The sequence below is a fragment of the Microcaecilia unicolor genome, chromosome 10, assembly GCF_901765095.1.
Source record: "Microcaecilia unicolor chromosome 10, aMicUni1.1, whole genome shotgun sequence".
NCBI classification, from domain to species: Eukaryota; Metazoa; Chordata; class Amphibia; order Gymnophiona; family Siphonopidae; genus Microcaecilia; species Microcaecilia unicolor.
The window spans coordinates 111244499-111258931 of NC_044040.1; the positions used below are offsets into that span (position 1 = coordinate 111244499).

Below are 14433 nucleotides of genomic sequence, written 5' to 3' on the forward strand. Positions count from 1 at the left end.
TCGTGGACACCTCCAGAAAATGTGCCCTAAATCGGCACCACCCCTTCCACACTTCGCACAGTTGCCTGTCTCTCTAAGGGAAGCTCGGAAAGCTTTATGCGGGGGGATGTGTATTCGCAGCAGGAATTTATATTGGATTTCACACCACGCTACATTTACACTAAGTTTGTGTGCGGAGCGAACGCACTCCGCCATGTGCTCCTGCTGAAGATGAAGACCCAACTCCTGGTTCCACCCCTGTTTCACCTTGGTGAGGTCCACATTTTTTGATGAATCTCTGAGATGTTTGTGGAAATAAAGGAATCTGCAGCTGCGCCTCAAGACCCAACAGTTCATCAAGTTCCTCCCATGACTCTTGGCTCAGCGCTGCCGATGGGAGTGAACCGACGTAGTGCCGGATCTGGTAGTATGCAAAAGTGTCTCTCGCATCTAGACCATACTCAGTGCACAAATCTTTAAATGGTTTAATGACCCCTTGCTCTGATATCACATGGTATAGATGATGAATTCCAGAGGAGGCCCACCTTTTAAAAGCAGCTGAGGAGGTTCCCGCTGGAAACTCAAGGTTCCCCTGAATCGGCAGCAATAGGGAAACCTCCCCGTTCCTACCACCCTGCCTGCGCACCCACTTCCAGGTGGCTCTCAAAGGTGCAAGAATATACTTGTAGGGGCCCAGGTTTGGCACCTTCCCTGGAGCAGAGTGTAACCAGTATGCAAAATGTAGTGAGTTAAGTAACGAAGTTTCTGTGTTGGTGCAAGAGAAAAATTTTTTGCCACAAAACCAGTCTGATATGTGTCTGAGACTACTAGCAATAGCAAATAAGCGCAGATCTAACAAACCCATCCCTCCTCTAGGTCTGGGAAGCATTAATGTAGCCAGTGGTAACCTAGCCCTCTTCCCCCGCCACAGGAAAAATTTTAGTCGCTTGTGGAGCCACTTATCTTCCGCACCATGCCACCACAAGGGTAGCATTTGGAGCACATAGGTCCATTTGGGGAACAATATCATGTTATATAGGGCAATACGACCTGATAAGGCAATCGAGAGCGCCTGCCACCGATGGAAAAGCTCCATGGTACGTTGTTTCAAAAATCCCATGTTAAGCCCATGAAGCTTACTGAGATCCGAGGGGATATGTACACCCAGGTACTTTATTTCCGTGCTTGCCCACTGAAAGGGAAGGCTACCTGTCCAATTTTTTTGGATCTCAGTCTGGATGGGTAGTGCTATTGATTTTTGAAAATTTAAAGTAAACGCTGTAAGAAATTCAAACTCAGCTAGTGCATCCAACAAGTATTTCACTGAATGTTCTGGGCGGGTGAGTGTCAGCAAAATATCGTCGACGAAGGCCAGTACCTTCACCGACTGCGAGGGCAAGGAAATCTCAGTTATATCAGGGTCTATCGTAATGGTTCTCAAAAGTGGCTCCAGGTACAAAAGAAATAGTGCGGGCGAAAGGGGACAGCCCTGCCTAGTCCCTCTTTGTACTGCAAACACTGATGACTGAATCCCATTCACCACTATGCGTGCCGATGGTGAGTGATATAATGTTACTATAGCCTCTCGGAACCAGCCCTCCAGCCCAATATAAGACAGGACTTGAAATAGATAAGTCCATTGCACTTTATCAAATGCCTTTTCGGCGTCCAGGCTGATCAGGAGGAGGGGGTCCCGAGTGACCTGGCTGTGGGCTATAGAAAGTAACACTTTGCGCACATTTATATTAGGGTGCCGGCCACGCACAAATCCCACCTGGTGTTCACCCACCAACTGGGGGAGATACCGTGCCAGTCTATCTGCCAACACACGCGCCAAAATTTTGAGATCCACGTTTAACAACGAAATTGGTCTATAGGATTCCACGTGATCAGGGGGCTTGCCCGGTTTCGGTATCAAAGTGATTAATGCCTCATTTTCTCTCGATGAAAAAAAATCCATGCTCTACCACCGAATCATAATATGAGAGAAGTGGGCCCACCAGCTCATGTCCTAGAATTTTATAATAATCATTTGAGAGCCCATCCGGGCCCGGGGCAGACCCTGACGGGAGCAGTTTAATAACCCTTTGTATCTCTTGAGCCCCTATGGAGGTGGCCAACTGATCACTTGCATTCTGTTCTAATCTGGGCATGCCCGCAGCTGTTAGGTAGTCCTCCAACAAATGTCCCTGATTCTCTCCATTCTCTGAATAGACCTCAAAAAAGTACGAAATGAGTCCGCTATTTCGGTTGGATTACTAATGTGTCCCATCAGACCTTCTCAGCAATGGGACATAACGGGGTGACTATTTCGCCTTGGCCGCACGGGCTAACAACCTACCCGATTTGTTACCAAATCGATAAAAGTTCAATTGTCTTGCAAATAGGTGTTTTTTTGTTTGCTCGTGTATGAGTGAGTTTAAGGCAGTCAGAGATGCGGATACTCTTTCTCTGGTTTCTTTAGTGGGGTTGCTAAGGTGTGCTTGTTTAGCTGATTTGTAATCTGTCTCCAATCTTAAAATGCCCGCTGCCAACCTCGTAGCCCTTGCACTCAAGAAAGCTAACACTTCCCCTCTCAAAACTGCTTTAGAGGCCTCCCAAAGGACTATAGGCGACGGGGCGGAGGCTAGATTAGTTTCTATATATTGAGTCCATTTTGCCCTAAGATGTTCTATGAAGGGTTTGTCATTTGACAAATATGAGGGAAATCGCCAAAATCTGGCCGGCTCCCCACCTATGTCAAACTCAAGCCCCAATCCCAGTATAGCATGGTCTGTGACTGCGGCCGGTCCAATGGTCGCTTCCTTAACTCGAAAAAACCACGATTGGGACAAAAAAATGTAATCTATCCTCGACCATGTCTGATGCGCCTTAGACTGATGTGAGTAGTCTCGGACCATTGGATTCAAGAGTCTCCAAGGATCTACCAAATTGAGAGCTCTACATAGGGACGGGAGGCCCGTCCCCCCACCCGCCACTGCCTTAGAACTAGTGGAGGACCTATCCATGAAGGGATCCATAACTTGGTTGAAATCACCCGCCCACACCCATGGTGCGTCTGTATGTCTCTGTCCCAACACAACCAAAGATTGGAAGAAAGCCGGATTATATTCATTAGGCCCATATACTGAGCAAAGATAAAATTGTTTCCCTTGAAACATTATCTTTACCAATACCACCCTACCAGCATTATCTTTATATATCAATTTTGACTGACAGGGTATCCCTTTGCGAATTAATATCGCCACCCTGCTTTTGCGGTTGCCCGAAGAAGAGTAGTGACACTCACCCACCCATCGTTGACATAGTTTCATGTGTTCAGAGTCTGATCATTTTGTTTCTTGTAGACACGCTATCATGGCCTTGTGACGCTTCAATTGTGCCAAAATTTTACTGCGCTTTATTGGGGATGTAATCCCAGACACATTCCAAGAAAAAATTTGAAGGTCTGAATTACCCATTCTCTCTAATCTCCTCCATTCTTTCCAAGTTTCCTACTATGTCTGCAGACAAGAAGGCCTCCGGAGGCCCAGCCCCCTCCGGGTATGCCCCCACTGCAATCAGAGCAAGGGATGACCATCTTACCAAAGTCTTGTCCTCTTCTCTACCAGGTCCCCAACACACATGTACTCTCACTCCAAACCGATCCCAGACTTCCCATCCCCCACCCCCTCCCTCCCGCCCAATCTTGCCCCTGACCCATAAGATCCCCTGAAACATCCACCCAGGCTACTAAGCCTGTTAGAATGGAAGAGTCACGCGGAATCGCTGTGAGACCCCCACCCCCGATTGAATCATAAACATTATTAACTTTGTGAAACCAACATTTACATTTACAGCCTAACTGCTCTTGGTTACCATCAAGTCCTTTGCTCAAGTTCCGTCCAGCACCTGGCAGCCTCTCAAAGCTGTTTTTGCTTCCTTCACCGAGGAATAGGTTTGCCAGCAATCCTGCAGGGAGACGCGCAGCTTTGCAGGGTATTGCAAATTAAATTTTATCTTTTTCCCTGCTAGCGCTGCGCACAGAGGGTGAAATTTCCTGCATTGCTCTTGGACCCTTTGAGTGTAGTCTGGAAATATCAAAACAGGTTGCCCGCCATATTTAGCGAGTCTCTACGTTGTTTAAAGCCCTGCAATATCTCCATTCTGTGCTTGTAGTTTAAGACCTTCGCTATTACCACTCTCTGTCTAGCGTTCGCCTCCGCCTTCCTTCCCACGCGGTGCGCTCGTTCTATAATTAAGGGGCCGCAGGAGTCTGTAAGGGCCAGCTCTTTTGCCAGCCAGGTTTCCAGCCAAGTGTCTTCTTTCAGGGAGCTGCTCCGGCAGGCCAACAATGTGGAGATTATTTCGGTGAGATCTGCCCTCAAGATCGTCTAGCCTGTCTCTTTGTTCCCTCAGTTGTTGTTGCAAGGCACTCAGGTCAGGCCTGTATCCTCGGGTTTCATCTTCGATAGCAGACACTCTAGTCTCCAAATCGCTAGTGCGTGTCCCCAATCCATCCATCCTTGCTTGGAAACTGTCCAGTTTATCATGCAGGGCTACCCACTTCGGGTCCCATGCCTGTGGAATTGCTGCCGTTAACTGTGTTAGTTGCTGCTCGCTGAAGCACATGGATGGTGGGGCCTCCGCGAGTTCATCAGCCATTTTCCCCTCTGCGGCGCTTGTTTTGCTTTTTTCTTTTTTCCCCGATCTAAGTGCCATTTCAACCGGCGGTTTTTGGAGATATTTGTCCATAGGCACTTGGTCTACGTAACCAGAGGGTGCTCAGGCTCGCACTGCTACAATAAATTAGCGATCTTGGGGTGGAGGTCTCGGAGCTGAAGCAATGTGCGGCTTGTTCAGCTCATAGCGTCACGTGACCCCCCTATAAGTACAATTTTTAAAAAACATTAAGGTTGAAACTGGGAGCATTTAACATTTTTTATTCTTGTGCCTACATCAAAAGGAAAAAAAGATGGCATATGGGAACTTGCTCCTTCTCGTATTGTGGAATGCAGTAGTATATTATATAAATGCACTTGCTTTTTTTATTACTATTGTTTCACAGATATGTATTGAATAATATCATCCTCAAACCCATAGGAATTCTTTTGGATCTACAGTAATTAAGCATAGTATAGAAATGTAAATCATTTCTAATGATGTTCTTTTTTTATGTTAATAATGTCCAACCCACTGTTCCAGAAGGGATGTTGCGGGTTGTTGATTGTAGTCTTCTTCTTGATCCAAAAGCTGTAGAAGTTGATTAAGATGTTTGTCGCTATACCTAAGAACATTGTCCCATCTCTGGAAAGCCATGGTCTAGTTCTGAGGAGAAAATCCAAAGAAATCCAAGTGCGTGGAGAATGGGAATACGAATGGGAAACTAGTATTGCAGTATGATTTAGAGTCTAAAATTCGTAATCAAATACAAGTGAATAGTGTGACTCTAAAATACGACTAAAGTACATAAACAGTTAATAAATCCCCCAGGCAGACCTATTTTGTCAGGGAGGAATTCTGTCTTAGAGCCACTATCTTCATTTGTTGACACCTTTTTGAAAGTGGAAGTTCCCAAACAACAATCCTACATCAGAGATAGCACACATTTCATTTGTAAACTAGATGAGGTTGTTTTTGAACAATATTCAATAACAATGGTAACACTTGACGTCTGCTCTCTTTATACTTCCATTCCTCAGGACGATGCCTTACAAACAGTATTGAATACACTCAACAATAGACAAAGACCACATCAAGTTCCCACTGAATTTTTACTAACTCTTACCAGGATTGCTTTGAAAGAAAATTATTTTCTGACAAGTTCTTTTTACAAATTAGTGGAGTTGCAATGGGAGCTACATTTGCTCCCTCCATTGCTAATCTCTACATGTCAGAATTCGAAAAAGAGTGGATTAATCATTCTCCTTTTTCTAAAGCCATCATCACATGGTGGCGTTACATTGATGACGTCTTCATGTTATGGGGAGGTTCCCTCACAGAACTTAACAGCTTCATGACTTGGCTTAATAGCTGCAGCGACAGCATTAAATTCACAGAACAACATTCTGCTGAACTAATTCATTATCTAGATGTAGAAGTTAGATTGATTTGCAATCGCTTCATTACAAAGGTGTATAAAAAAAGAACTGACAAGAACACATTCCTTCATAACTCTAGCTGTCATCCGGCACATTTAAAGAGTAGTTTACCTTTTTCTCAAATGCTAAGATTAAGGCGTATCTGCACGGACTTCTCCACTTTCAAACAGCAAGCTAAAGCTTTAATGGATGATTTAGCTGAAAGAGGCTACTCCAGATCTATACTTTATAAAGCTTATCGAAGAGCTAAATTCAATAGTAGAGATTTACTTCTAACAACTACCACTAAAGATAAAGAAGATGCGGACACTTGTACAATGGTTATGCAGTACAATGAGGACAGCCCGTCTTTATCCAAATTAATTAGAAGCAGATGGGACATTGTACGTTCTATCCCCGTGTTCAAGAACAGCAATTTAAGGATTGCTTATGCCAGGAACAACAACATTAAAGAGATGATCAGTCCAGCAGATCTTAGATCTATCAACAAGAACACATTACGACTGCAGGGGCATTTTAAATGTGGTCTTTGCCCTATCTGCTCTATTACTCAACAAATCAAGCAGATACATATCACGAAAATCAATAGACATCATGTTCTTCGTTATTTCACCAACTGTTTATCAGATCACGTTATCTATGTGATCAGTTGTCCTTGCAATAAATCATACGTTGGGATGACCACTAGAATGCTAAAAACAAGAATTCTTGAGCATCGTTCCAATATACGTAGGCAAGCATTTAAAGAACCTTTGGTACAACATTGTATTGACAAAAAACATAAATTTGAGGATCTCAAATGTTTTGCAATTGACAAAATCAATGCATCAAACAGAGGAGGGGACCGCAAACTTAAATTACAAAGAAGAGAAGCACAATGGATTTTTAATTTGAATTCATTAGAACCAAACGGTCTCAACAGTTCAATTGATTGGCATGTTTTTTACTAGTTTATTAGCCAATCTCTTGCAATCAATGAATTACAAGCAACCTATTTCAATTTGCATAAATATCAGATAGCAGACTGACTGACGTTGAGACGCCATTTTGTAAGAGTTGGCGCTCCGTCAAGCTGTAAGCTTTACCAAGTGTTCATGCCTTTTGTGCGTTTATGTACAACTTAAATTTGATTGTCTAAGCTTATATCTTTTATTTTCACAGAATTACAGTATTACGCTTTCAAACCCTGTCCCTGAGGAAGCTCCGTTGTAAGAGTGAAACGGCAGTGGCCCCCGTTGGACATTAAGATAAGAGAGCGTTTATTACAATTTGTTATTTAAGTCAAATGCCGTAAGCTTAGCAGTGTTATTATTTAGAATTACTTTTTCACATGCCTGATAAACACCATACAACAAGAAAGTTTAGGAATACAGGCATTTGTGTCTAATATAAGTTCACACTAGTGGAGTTTTTTACCCGATGATAGAATCTGGGCGAGGATTACTTTCAAATATCAGTAAACCCCGCTCCAAACCTGTGACTGTCAGTCTCAGGTTTCTGAGGGTTTTTTCTCCACTTTATGAGCACATTTTTTCAATTAGTCGTATTTTAAAGTCACACTATTCACTTGTATTTGAGAATGGGAATACACAAAGGAGAAAAGTGGATGATGGACCATGGGTTCTAGAGACTGGAGAGACAATCTTGAGTTTAAAAGTGTTTATTGAAAAGAGACTTGACACAATGCTGTGTTTCAGCCAACAGGCCTGCATCAGAAGTCTAAAAACATATATACATATATAGGTAAAAATTCATATATAAATAAATGATTTAAAACAATCATAACCATAAATAATTTGCGTGTTCCCACCAATTATCTCAACCTCATATTCCCCCAGACTGCTCCTACGCAGTCCAGGAATTAACAAACTCCATAATCAGAAGGACTCGCTGGGATATAAGAAGATAGTTTATTACAATCTCACCAACAGCAGTACAGGCAAATCAGGCATTCACATAGTGGAACAGCTCTTCATGACACGTCCTCCCTCCCCAGCCTTCTGGAGTCTTCTGTCTTCTTCTGATCTAATACCCTCTAGGCTGCCCTTTTTATACCATTTTTACCCTATTCATTTCAATGGACAAAAGCTTTCTCACCAGAGCTCTTTGGCCTTATCAGTTGATAAAAATGACTTCACATGTTCCCAAACTCTAAGTATAAACAAATTATGTTTAGGACAACATCTGCGAAGAAATAACATCACAGGTCATTTTGCCCTCCTCAGCTCCCCCTCCCTCTATCTGCTCCCATCAGCTATCATCTTTGATGTCAATGATGTTCAAGATTCTATGTGTTCCCAAACTTCCCTAGCCCCCCCCCCCCCCCAGATGATCTCATCCGGGGTGCAGCTGACCCAGTACTATCTTTCATTAAGCCAAAACATCTTTGCTCGTGACTTCTCACAGGTGCCAGTCTTCTTATTGTTTATAGAGTAGATTTTCCCCTCCCCTGTCAGTTCTCAATTACCTCATTTCAGCACTTGCTACAGTGAAATGTAATTTGTGTCAGAAGTGATCTTTGATTTTTACAGGCCTAGTTCTTAGCCTAAACCAGAGCCATTGACCTGTATTTCAAGCAAGTGACAGCATATTTCTACATACCCCTCATGCCGGGCCCCGTCAGGGGGGGGCGGCACAAATGACTACTAGTGTGTGGCCGTCCTTTCCAGAGGGCTCTTAGAGTCCTGTGGGGGGGGGGGGGGATGTATATACTAGAGGTGACATGGGTGGTCTGGCACAATAAGAGACAAGGCCCTAGCAAGAGTCAGCATGTGGATACATAATTTTATACTGGATGAAATGCAGCATTGGGATTCCCCTTTTACCATAACCAATCCAAGGGGCCTAACTATCCTACACCTACCCCTCTAGAGCAGAGTGAAGCTTAGAAACACAAGAATTCAATTAAGTCCATTTGACATAGGGTAAAGTCAACAAATTTGAATACATATGATTGCAGACTTCATTATTACAAAGCTGATCATTAATCAAACTGGTTGTGTAAATACAGCTAAACCTGGTGTTAGGGCAGCAATGTTTCATTTTAGCTTTAATAAAAGGGTTGATATTGGCGAAATAAAAAAAACTCACTAGAGCAAATGTAATGAATAACTACTGCTTGCTAGGGAGCATTATGTTATGAGTGAGGCAGTGGCAACACTCTGGGTGTAATGGGCCTAGATCGACTATGAAGGCACTGTTGAGTTATAGTGTTTTTGGATGATACATAGGAACATAATCGTCTTCTTCCTTGGTACAGAAAATGAAGCAAATCCATATATTTCTCTCTTGATGATTAAGAAATCATCAACAGTAGAAAACAGTCTGCTTAGTTACCACTCAAAGTCCAATGATGAAAGGTACAACAGTCTAAAAATGAAAAAAAAAAAACAATCTAAATGTGTCTATACAAATTGGCAGAATATAACAAACTGAAAAGAAACGTATAATAGTTCAATTAAACAGCATAAGCAGAATAAATATCTTCCTTAATAAAAGAGGTGTACTTGCGTTACAGGCAATAAAAGTAAAATAAGTAAAATAAACAGCAGTAGTTCTACACAAAATTTATGGTGGAAATGTAGTTTGTCTTGTACTGCGAGTAATAACAAGGAGGCTTAAGACAAACCTCCGAACATAGGGAATAATGCACCAGACAACAGTATCAACACCTGATTTAGTAGCTAATTTTGTTGGCTAAGGCAAAAAGGTCTTGTAATGCCTTTATAACAGAATCATCAATGTCATTATTATTGGGAATGTAAGTGCAACAATGATTTCTGGCTTTAAATTGATCAGGTACCCCTCTTGACACTTCTATTGCATTTATAGTGACAGTAGAGGTACGGCACCTGTCAATCCACATGCGGAGTAAAGTTTATAAATTTCAACATATTTATTTCCAATTTTCTGGATGAAAAACCAAGGATGCCACCCACTTTGATCAATGTTATAAGTGGCATACCTAAAATATACAGGTTCTCCGGTAGAGAGTCTGATTATTGGATGTGTAGTCTGTTCAATTTTAATTTGTCCACATCCCTGGAAAATTTCAAAGTCATCAAACACGGACCTATTAGATCCAGTAGACCATGTATCAAATAAAGGGTAACAGTTAGGATCATCATCCATTCCAGGATCCCAATCTAGGGGATGAGTAGGACAGGCACCATTCAGAGGCTCATTAGAGTGAGTACCAGCCAATTGATAACAAAACAAATGATGGGGGGTCACGTGATGTCACTGGACTGAACGGAATAGCTCGGCTCCCTTCCCCTGCTTCTTTTCGGACCTGCCAATGGTACCTATGCCCCCTAAATCGAGTTGAAATAGGAAGGAAGCTATGAATAAAAGGCAGAAGTGCAGGCAGGTGGGTTTTTTTTCTAGGGCAGAGAGGAGCGGTATGCCAGTTAAATCTCTGAGATCAGGGAAAGAAAAAGGCAGTGCGCAGAAAAACAAGATGGCGTCGCTAAACACGATGAGCCCGCCAACACCACCGAAGCAGTCTAAAAGTATTGCATCAGGGCACGATGATCTGGTCCAAATTTCCTTAAAGAACATGTCGCAGCTGCTGGACGACAAGCTAGCAAAACTGCACGACGGCATGGAGGAGATTAAAGAATGCATTGCTACGCATGGTGCTCGGCTGCAAGAGGTGGAAGAACGAATTTCATCGCAGGAGGACCATATGTTGGCAGCTGAAAGCAGGTTGCAGGAAATGGAGGCACAAATAAATACATTGAGAGACCGGGTGGAAGACCAGGAGAACAGAGGACGGAGAAATAACATCTGGATTGTTGGCATACCTGAATCTGTTGCCGAAGCAGAGCTGCGAGATTTGATTGAGAACTGGCTTCCGAAGCAGTTGAGGTTGAGCCCAGAACATAGCCAAGGACAAATAGAGCGTGTTCACAGAGTCGGGCCAAGGAGAGAGCCTAATGGGAGGCCACGAGTGATAATTGCACGGTACCTAAATTACATGATTAAAGCTGCAATTCTAGACAAATTCAAGAAGATTCGCAGCGTGGAATACGAGGGTGCAAAGGTTCTGCTGTTTCAGGACTTTTCAGTAAGAGTTATGGAGCAGAGAAAGCTCCTAGCCCCGTATTGTACCAAACTCTTTGAAAAAGGAGTTAAATTTGCATTTCAATACCCTGCGAGAGTGCGAATTACTTATAACAACAACACCTGCACTCTGACCAAGATTGAAGAGCTGCAAGCATTCCTGGAGAAAGTCCCCAGTGCTCAGGCAGGAGGGCAGGATGAAAGATAAGGAGTCGGGGAGGATCAAATGCGCAGAGGCTAAGCTGCAGGAGCCCTATGAAAGATGTTTTCAGTTGTTTCTGACGGAGTTTTTCACACTGTTTTAATGTGTAGCTGTGCGTCTCTCCTGATTTCCGAGCAGGGAGCCAGTGCACTGCAGCAGGTCACTTCTTTGTCGGCATGTGGGTGGAGGTCGACAGTGGAGAATTATTTTTAGCTTGGCCACTAAGCCATATGGACACTGCAGGCTACACCCGCAGGAAGAACAGTGAGAGCTGGAGTGCCTGCTGAACTTGAAGCTGGCAGAAGGAGTTGCAATGAGGTGAGAAAGGAGGGCACAACAAAAACAGCGGGATGAGAGCGCACAGCAGTTGGACTAGAATTTACAAAGCTCCCTGATGTTGGACTTTTAGAGTTGTTGTTGATAAGGTCTGTTCTGAGGGAGAGTGAGTAACTGGAGGGAGGGCAGGGGTGGTGAGAATGGGGGGATTTATAGTTTGTATATATCGGTGGGGAGCTGGGGAAGGAAATTTGAAGCTTCTTTGTTATATGGTTGGGTTCTGGGGTCTGCAACCGTGGGGGGGGGGGTGGGGAGGGGAAGCAGGGGGGGTTCAAGTAGTAGTAGTGTTATTAAGGAATAGGGGTGGATGGATGGGGGCATGGCTGTTTTTGATTGGCTGTGTGGCTGGCCTTGGGAGAAGAGAGTGCGAAGAGAGGGAGGGGAGGGGGGCGGTTTCTTTGGGAAGAGACTGCTGAAATACTCACCAATGGCACTACAATGGATGATTGATATACAGGAGGGGGTTGGTTGTGAGAGAACGTGGGGCCCCGCTGCTGGGACGGGGCCTCGCTTCGGAATGTTGATTCAAAGGTGGCAGGTTAGCTTGCTGACTAATGGGGACAATGGGTAGTATCCAGGTGGCTACACTTAATATAGATAGAGTGCATTCCCCAATTAAAAGGAAGAAAATATTATAGTATGGGAAGCAAATGAAAGTGGACGTTTTTATGATACAGGAAACACATCTATCTGCCCCAGAACATCACAAATTGCGACAAGGCTGGGTGGGAGACATGGTGTTTTCATCATACACTAGTAGACAACGAGGTGTGGCTATACTTCTGCGCAAGGGGTTGGACATGGTTTTTCATAGATCCATTAAGGACCCTGAGGGAAGATGTGTGGATGGGGGTCATCCAAGGGTTAAAAGTAGCAATTTGCTCAGTGTATGCCCCTAATATCTATTCTGGGAAATTCTTCTCACATCTGTTATTAACCCTCACGCAGTTGCAAGACTACCAGTTGATAGTGGGGGGGGGGGGGGGGGAACTTTAACATAACGGCGGATCCCCTCATTGATTGCAAACCCCCAAAGAGTAGGCCAAAGGGCCTGGAGGAGAGGGGGTTAGGACTCTTACATAGGGACTTGGGATTGGTAGACATCTGGAGGGCCCTACACCCGGATGAAAGGGAGTACACATATTTCTCCCATGTTCATAACTGTCGTGCCAGACTAGATTACATAATGATTTCTCCGACACCCTTCTCAGCGAGCAGATCAGCAGAAATTGAGGTGGGAGTGGTTTCTGACCACTGTCTCATATGGGTGGAAATAGGCACTAAGGGAGAGAGACCACAGTCAGGGTGGCGTATGAACCCTACTTTATACAGGGACTTGGAGTTTCGGAAGCATATACTACAGGAGTGGGAGCTATTCCTGGCAGATAATAGAACGGAGGAGCTCGAGCCATTGTTATTAAGGGAAACAGGGAAGGTGGTCTTGAGGGGGAAGATTATAGCTTACACAGCGAGAGCCCGAAAGCAGAGGGAAAAAGAACTGTTGGAGCAACTAAGACAGTTACAAGAGGTCAGAGGAGCAGCCCATAGGGGGGATGAGAAAGCTAAGAACAACTTCAAGGAGATAAAAGCTAAGATTAATGATATCTTAAATCAGAGGGCAATGGGTGACATCCAATTGTATAAGTATAGGTTACACAGGTGGGGAAATAAAACTGGTAAGCTGGCTAATATGGTGAGAAGCAGAGCTGCGAGGCAGGTAATCACCCATGTTAGGGGTGGAAATGGGCAGCGGGTTGATAAGGAAGCAGACATACAGAAGGCCTTTGTAGAATTTTATAAGGCATTATATGATCAGGGACATTGTGATAGGGTCAAAAGGGAGGAATTTTTTCGAGGCTTGCATCTTCCATCGTTGACACAAGAGCAAAGAAATTTCCTCAATGAGCCAATCCAGGGGAAGGAGATACAACAAGCGATAAAGAAACTTAAGCTAGCCAAGGCTCCAGGCCCAGATGGCTTAGGTCCCGAGTTTTACAAGATTCTGGGAGGGCAGTTCATAGGCCCATTTAGTGAATTATGTGCGGCGTTATGTAAGGAGCAGCAGAGTACGGGGTCTTTGACACATGCCTCAATTATAGTGCTGCCTAAGCCGGGGAGAGACAAGGAGCTTTTAGGCTCCTATCGCCCAATCTCCCTTTTAAATCAAGATATTAAACTCTTTGCCGGTATCATGGCTGCACGATTGGGAAAGATCTTACCCTCGTTGATACACTCAGACCAAACAGGGTTTGTACCAGGAAGATATGCTTCCACTAATATCTTACGAGCACTGAGTGCAATTCAGGAAAAAAGGGGTGTTCAGGGGGACGACCTTCTAGTGAGTCTCGACGCGGAGAAAGCGTTCGACAAGGTACTTTGGGATTACCTCTTTTGGGTTTTGCCCCAATTTGGTATCATGGGTGAGTTTCTTCATGGGGTTAGAGCCTTGTATAGACACCCCACAGCACAAAGCTTAATCAACAATAAGCTGTCACCGTCCTTTGACCTACAAAGAGGTACGCAACAGGGGTGCCCTCTGTCACCCATGCTTTTTGTGTTGGCCTTGGAGCCCTTGGCAACGACAATCCGCCAATCAACAGAGGTGAAGGGAATAAATGTGGGGGACAGCGAATATAAAATCAGTTTGTTCGCGGATGACATGCTAATATTTTTAGGGCAGGCGTCTAGAGGGATACCCATACTAATTGATCTAATTCAACAGTTTGGAGCTTTTTCCGGATTGCGAATTAACTTTGACAAATCGGAAGCTAT

The 14433-nt window shown here is 44.0% G+C and overlaps 1 long non-coding RNA gene across 2 annotated transcripts in view; it reads left to right on the forward strand.

The window, feature by feature from the left end:
- Positions 1 to 11561: 11561 nt before the first annotated feature.
- The window catches only part of LOC115478827, a 114655-nt gene continuing 111783 nt past the window's right edge, over positions 11562 to 14433 (forward strand). For both annotated transcript variants that reach the window (XR_003943579.1, XR_003943580.1), the window contains exon 1: positions 11562 to 11643. This is a non-coding gene — a long non-coding RNA (uncharacterized LOC115478827). The remainder of the gene's footprint in view (positions 11644 to 14433) is intronic.